Genomic DNA, 7666 nt, shown 5'->3' with positions numbered 1-7666 from the left:
CCGAGGCCTCCGCGGCCGAGGAAATGGTCCTCAATGATTTTACATGTTAAATTAACATGTGTATTAACACAGGCTGGGAGAAGCAAGCCTGCGGGACTCTGCAATACATTGAGCGGGGAGCCAGAAAATTCTGGCGGCGACCGAGGCCTCCGCGGCCGGGGAAATAATCCTCGGTAATTTTACATGTTAAATTAACATGTGTATTAACACAGGCTGGGAGAAGCAGGCATTCTGGACTTTGAAAAATTTCGAGCAGGGGCCGGAGAAATTCTCCCGGCGACCGAGGCCTCCGCGGCCGGGAGAACTTCGGCGCTCGGGCTCCGCGTGTACACGCCGCAAGGCCCATTTTGGGTTATATAGGGGGTAGTGGTGTCTCTGGAGGGAAAAAATACACGGTAAATATTGCAGCCAGAGCCTATGGCAATCTGTTGGCGACCGAGGCCTCCACACCCCGGCAAATTTTCGGCTCTCGGACTGTGTGTATTCCACTGGAGACAGGCCTGCGGGACTCTGTAATATATTGAGCCGGGAGCCAGAAAATTCTGGCGGCGACCGAAGCCTCCGCGGCCGGGGAAATAATCCTCGGTAATTTTACATGTTAAATTAACATGTGTATTAACACAGGCTGGGAGAAGCAAGCCTGCGGGTCGCTGCAATATATTGAGCGGGGAGCCAGAAAATTCTGGCGGCGACCGAGGCCTCCGCGGCCGGGGAAATAATCCTCGGTAATTTTACATGTTAAATTAACATGTGTATTAACACAGGCTTGGAGAAGCAAGCCTGCGGGACTCTGCAATACATTGAGCGGGGAGCCAGAAAATTCTGGCGGCGACCGCGGCCTCTGCGGCCAGGGAAATAATCCTCGGTAATTTTACATGTTAAATAACCATGTGTATTAACACAGGCTGGGAGAAGCAAGCATGCGGGACTCTGCAATATATTGAGCAGGGAGCCAGAAAATTCTGGCTGCGACCGAGGCCTCTGCGGCCGAGGAAATGGTCATTGGTAATTTTACATGTTAAATTAACATGTGTTTTAACACAGGCTGGGAGATGCAGGCATTCTGGACTTAGAAAAATTTCGAGCAGGGGCCCGAGAAATTCTCCCGGCGACCGAGGCCTCCGCGGCCGGGAGAACTCTCGAAAACCACCTCGTTCGTGGTTGTTTGCCGTGCGGGGCGAATCGGGAAATCTAGCAAATAGCTGAAGACATTCTCCCGGCGATGGAGGCCTCGGCGGCCGGGAAAAACGCCCGCGCTCGGGCGTTGCGCGCCCCCTTGGCAAGGCCCATTTTGGGTTATATAGGGGGTAGTGGTGTCCCGAGGGGAAAAAATTAACATGTTAAATACTGCTCCCAGGCAATTGTAAAATGTCTCGGCGACGGAAGGCACCACTACCCGGCATATTTACGCCCCTCGGACTCCGTGCGCCAGCCTGTAATAGCGAATCGGGACTTAGAAAAAAAATTCGAGCAGGGAGCCAGAACATTTTCCCGGCGATCGAGGCCTCCGCGGCCGAGGAATTTGTCATTGGTGATTTTGCATGTTAAATTAACATGTGTATTAACACAGGCTTGGAGAAGCAAGCCTGCGGGACTCTGCAATACATTGAGCGGGCAGCCAGAAAATTCTGGCGGCGACCGAGGCCTCCGCGGCCGGGGAAATAATCCTCTGTAATTTTACATGTTAAATTAACATGTGTATTAACACAGGCTTGGAGAAGCAAGCCTGCGGGACGCTGCAATACATTGAGCGGGGAGCCAGAAATTTCTGGCGGCGACCGAGGCCTCTGCGGCCGGGATAATAATCCTTGGTAATTTTACATGTTAAATTAACATGTGTATTAACACAGGCTGGGAGAACTAGGCATTCTAGACTTTGAAAAATTTCGAGCAGGGGCCGGAGAAATTCTCCCGGCGACCGAGGCCTCCGCGGCCGGGAGAACTCTCGGCGCTCGGGCTCCGCGTCTACCCATGGGGAGCGGGAAGCCAGAAAATTCTGGCGGCGACCGAGGCCTCCGCGGCCGAGGAAATGGTCCTTGGTGATTTTACATGTTAAATTAACATGTGTATTAACACAGGCTGGGAAAAGCAAGCCTGCGGGACTCTGCAATATATTGAGCGGGGAGCCAGAAAATTCTGGCGGCGACCGAGGCCTCCACGGCCGGGGAAATAATCCTCGGTAATTTAACATGTTAAATTAACATGTGTATTAACACAGGCTTGGAGAAGCATGCCTGCGGGACTCTGCAATACATTGAGCGGGGAGCCAGAAAATTCTGGCGGCGACCGAGGCCTCTGCGGCCGAGGAAATGGTCATTGGTAATTTTACATGTTAAATTAACATGTGTATTAACACAGGCTGGGAAAAGCAAGCCTGCGGGACTCTGCAATATATTGAGCGGGGAGCCAGAAAATTCTGGCGGCGACCGAGGCCTCCACGGCCGGGGAAATAATCCTCGGTAATTTAACATGTTAAATTAACATGTGTATTAACACAGGCTGGGAGAAGCAGGCATTCTGGACTTTGAAAAATTTCGAGCAGGGGCCGGAGAAATTCTCCCGGCGACCGAGGCCTCCGCGGCCGGGAGAACACTCGGCGCTCGGGCTCCGCGTGTACCCGCGGCAAGGCCCATGTTGGGTTATATAGGGGGTAGTGGTGTCCCGAGGGGGAAAAAATTAACATGTTAAATACAGCTTCCAGGCAATAGAAAAATGTCTCGGCGACGGAAGGCACCACTACCCGGCGAATTCCCGCCCCTCTGACTCCGTGCGCCAGCCTGTAATAGCGAATCGGGACTTAGAAAAAATTCGAGCAGGGAGCCAGACAATTCTGTCGGCGACCGAGGCCTCCGTGGCCGGGGAAATAATCCTCGGTAATTTTACATGTTAAATTAACATGTGTATTAACACAGGCTTGGAGAACCAAGCCTGCGGGACTCTGCAATACATTGAGCGGGGAGCCAGAAAATTCTGGCGGCGACCGAGGCCTCCGCGGCCGGGGAAATAATCCTCGGTAATTTTACATGTTAAATTAACATGTGTATTAACACAGGCTTGGAGAACCAAGCCTGCGGGACTCTGCAATACATTGAGAGGTGAGCCAGAAAATTCTGGCGGCGACCGAGGCCTCCGCGGCCGAGGAAATGGTCCTCGGTGATTTTACATGTTAAATTAACATGTGTATTAACACAGGCTGGGAGAAGCAAGCCTGCGGGACTCTGCAATATATTGAGCGGGGAGCCAGAAAATTCTGGCGGCGACCGAGGCCTCCACGGCCGGGGAAATAATCCTCGATAATTTAACATGTTAAATTAACATGTGTATTAACACAGGCTGGGAGAAGCAGGCATTCTGGACTTTGAAAAATTTCGAGCAGGGGCCGGAGAAATTCTCCCGGCGACCGAGGCCTCCGCGGCCGGGAGAACTTCGGCGCTCGGGCTCTGCGTGTACCCACCGCAAGGCCTATTTTGGGTTTTATAGGGGGTAGTGGTGTCTCTGGAGGGAAAAAATACACGGTAAATATTGCAGCCAGAGCCTATGGCAATCTGTTGGCGACCGAGGCCTCCACACCCCGGCAAATTTTCGGCTCTCGGACTGTGTGTATTCCACTGGAGACAGGCCTGCGGGACTCTGTAATATATTGAGCCGGGAGCCAGAAAATTCTGGCGGCGACCGAGGCCTCCGCGGCCGAGGAAAAGGTCATTGGTAAAATTACATGTTAAATTAACATGTGTATTAACACAGGCTGGGAGAAGCAGGCATTCTGGACTTAGAAAAATTTCGAGCAGGGGCCCGAGAAATTCTCCCGGCTACGAGGCCTCCGCGGCCGGGAGAACTCTCGGCGCTCGGGCTCCGCGTCTACACATGGGGAGCGGGCAGCCAGAAAATTCTGGCGGCGACCGAGGCCTCCGCGGCCGAGGAAATGGTCCTTGGTGATTTTACATGTTAAATTAACATGTGTATTAACACAGGCTGGGAGAAGCAAGCCTGCGGGTCGCTGCAATATATTGAGCGGGGAGCCAGAAATTTCTGGCGGCGACCGAGGCCTCCGCGGCCGGGGAAATAATCCTCGGTAATTTTACATGTTAAATTAACATGTGTATTAACACAGGCTTGGAGAAGCAAGCATGCGGGACTCTGCAATATATTGAGCAGGGAGCCAGAAAATTCTGGCTGCGACCGAGGCCTCTGCGGCCGAGGAAATGGTCATTGGTAATTTTACATGTTAAATTAACATGTGTTTTAACACAGGCTGGGAGATGCAGGCATTCTGGACTTAGAAAAATTTCGAGCAGGGGCCAGGGAAATTCTCCCTGCGACCGAGGCCTCCGCGGCCGGGAGAACTCTCGAAAACCACCTCGTTCGTGGTTGTTTGTCGTGCGGGGCGAATCGGGAAATCTAGCAAATAGCTGAAGACATTCTCCCGGCGATGGAGGTCTCGGCGGCCGGGAAAAACGCCCGCGCTCGGGCGTTGCGCGCCCCCTTGGCAAGGCCCATTTTGCGTTATATAGGGGGTAGTGGTGTCACGAGGGGAAAAAATTAACATGTTAAATACTGCTCCCAGGCAATTGTAAAATGTCTCGGCGACGGAAGGCACCACTACCCGGCATATTTACGCCCCTCGGACTCCGTGCGCCAGCCTGTAATAGCGAATCGGGACTTAGAAAAAAAATTCGAGCAGGGAGCCAGAACATTTTCCCGGCGATCGAGGCCTCCGCGGCCGAGGAATTTGTCATTGGTGATTTTGCATGTTAAATTAACATGTGTATTAACACAGGCTTGGAGAAGCAAGCCTGCGGGACTCTGCAATACATTGAGCGGGCAGCCAGAAAATTCTGGCGGCGACCGAGGCCTCCGCGGCCGGGGAAATAATCCTCTGTAATTTTACATGTTAAATTAACATGTGTATTAACACAGGCTTGGAGAAGCAAGCCTGCGGGACTCTGCAATACATTGAGCGGGGAGCCAGAAATTTCTGGCGGCGACCGAGGCCTCTGCGGCCGGGATAATAATCCTTGGTAATTTTACATGTTAAATTAACATGTGTATTAACACAGGCTGGGAGAACTAGGCATTCTGGACTTTGAAAAATTTCGAGCAGGGGCCGGAGAAATTCTCCCGGCGACCGAGGCCTCCGCGGCCGGGAGAACTCTCGGCGCTCGGGCTCCGCGTCTACCCATGGGGAGCGGGCAGCCAGAAAATTCTGGCGGCGACCGAGGCCTCCGCGGCCGAGGAAAAGGTCATTGGTAATATTACATGTTAAATTAACATGTGTATTAACACATGCTGGGAGAAGCAGGCATTCTGGACTTTGAAAAATTTCGAGCAGGGGCCGGAGAAATTCTCCCGGCGACCGAGGCCTCCGCGGCCGGGAGAACTCTCGGCGCTTGGGCAGCGCGTCTACCCATGGGGAGCGGGCAGCCAGAAAATTCTGGCGGTGACCGAGGCCTCCGCGGCCGAGGAAATGGTCCTTGGTGATTTTACATGTTAAATTAACATGTGTATTAACACAGGCTGGGAGAAGCAGGCATTCTGGACTTAGAAAAATTTCGAGCAGGGGCCGTTGAAATTCTCCCGGCGACCGAGGCCTCCGCGGCCGGGAGAACTCTCGGCGCTCGGGCTCCGCGTGTACACGCGTCAAGGCCCATTTTGGGTTATATAGGGTGTAGTGGTGTCTCTGGAGGGAAAAAATACACGGTAAATATTGCAGCCAGAGCCTATGGCAATCTGTTGGCGACCGAGGCCTCCACACCCCGGCAAATTTTCGGCTCTCGGACTGTGTGTATTCCACTGGAGACAGGCCTGCGGGACTGTGCAGTATATTGAGCGGGGAGCCAGGAAAATCTCCCGGCGACCGAGGCCTCCGCGGCCGAGGAAATGGTAATTGGTGGTTTTGCATGTAAAATTAACATGTGTATTAACACAAGCTGGGATGAGAGGAATTTGGCGGCGACCGAGGCCTCCTCACCCCGGCAAAATATCAGCTACCGGGCTCTGCATATTCCTACAGAAGCAGGCCTGCAGGACTCTGCAATATATTGAGCGGGAACCAGAAAATTCTGGCGGCGACCGAGGCCTCCGCGGCCGAGGAAAATTGTCATTGGTGGTTTGCATGTAAAATTAACATGTGTATTAACACAAGCTGTGACCAGAGGAATTTGGCGGCGACCGGGGCCTCCACACCCCGGCAAAATATCAGCTACCGGGCTCTGCTTATTCACATTCAAGCAGGCATTAGGGACTCTGAAAAGTTTCGGGCGGGGAGCCAGAAAATTCTCCCGGCCACAGAGCCCTCCCTCCCGAGAGTCTGTGTAAATGCCTGTTATACAGGCCCCATGAATTCCAGCCTTATAGGTTATTTTAAGTCTCCGTTCGTGGTTGTTCGTAAACAACTGCGATTCGGGATTTTGACCTATTTCCTATGATCATGTTCCCGGAAGTTAGCCAGCCTCTTTCAGTCAAAATCTCATATTTTGGGTACCTTTGTGAACCCATCGATAGGCCCATTTTGGGTATATTAGGGGGACATGCAATCGGGAAAAATTGGAATTATTTGCAATATGGAAAGAATATGTACATAAATGAAAAGGGAGTCCCCCCGAGTTTTCTCGCCCTATATATATTGCAAAAATATCCAATTAATTATTGTGGAACCTGTAGCACCTTTCTATGAAGCAGAATTAACATTACAGAACGGTTTGAATGCTACCACCTCAGTTTCTCTACAATGCATTGGATTTCAAAGAGGTGAATTACTGTGGATGGTACTGTTGTATGGCTAACAAATCGTCTGGGAAACAATGCAGAATTAAATTAAGAAGGTTGTATGTTTTCTGTTACATGGTGGAGGTGCCCTCTAGTACACAGTAAAATGTTTTGTGGACTGCAGCTCCTTGAGGAATTAATTCAGTATGGGTCTTGTAGTGGTCTGAAAGTGGATGAAGTGGTGAAGCGGACATGCTACCTCAAAATGCTTGATTGATTCATGCCCAGTTCCCCCAAGAAGCGGTACATTGAAAAAATTGATTTACTTTGTGGATGATACTAGCAAATACTATCCGCTGGGGGAAGTAAGCAGAAATTTGGTGGTCGTATGTTTGTTACATGGTAGAGGTGCTTTCTAGTACACAATGAAATGCTTGGTGTACCGCTGCTCCTTGAAGAATTAATTCCATATGGGTCTAGCCGTGGTCTTAACTGTGAACACGAAGAACTATCTAAAGTGGCCTATCTGTCTGAACTGCAATACACAAGCTGCGAGCCAATGCTATACCTTTCTCAGGTAACGAGCTCTTGTGCGGCGATTCGATTGGATGCGAAATGGTGGGGAACGCGTGTCCGGTCGTCTTAACCAAGTAATGGTTCCCCTCTGTTAACAATGAAATGTTTGATGGATCGCAGCTCCCTGAGAGACAAGTTTCAAAGGGGTTAGTCGCGGTCTTCAATCCTGGCCAAGGTGCAGTCACCATCTATAAGAGATACCTGCTTTACTGAAGGGTAGCAAGAGTTCCCTTGCCCGCATGTTGCTCCGTGGGGGTATATCAGTATAAAGGTAGAAGAAGCCATGATCGGAGCTTCGGTGGATGAGATTGGCGGAGAAGACATGTTCTTGTCTATCTGGTAGATCAGGGGGGTGGCAGCTGATCCGGAGAAAGCAAGCGGACTC

Source organism: Bacillus rossius, unplaced genomic scaffold (assembly GCF_032445375.1).
Source record: "Bacillus rossius redtenbacheri isolate Brsri unplaced genomic scaffold, Brsri_v3 Brsri_v3_scf854, whole genome shotgun sequence".
In the NCBI taxonomy this organism is placed as follows: domain Eukaryota; kingdom Metazoa; phylum Arthropoda; class Insecta; order Phasmatodea; family Bacillidae; genus Bacillus; species Bacillus rossius.
This window is presented reverse-complemented; position numbering follows the sequence as displayed.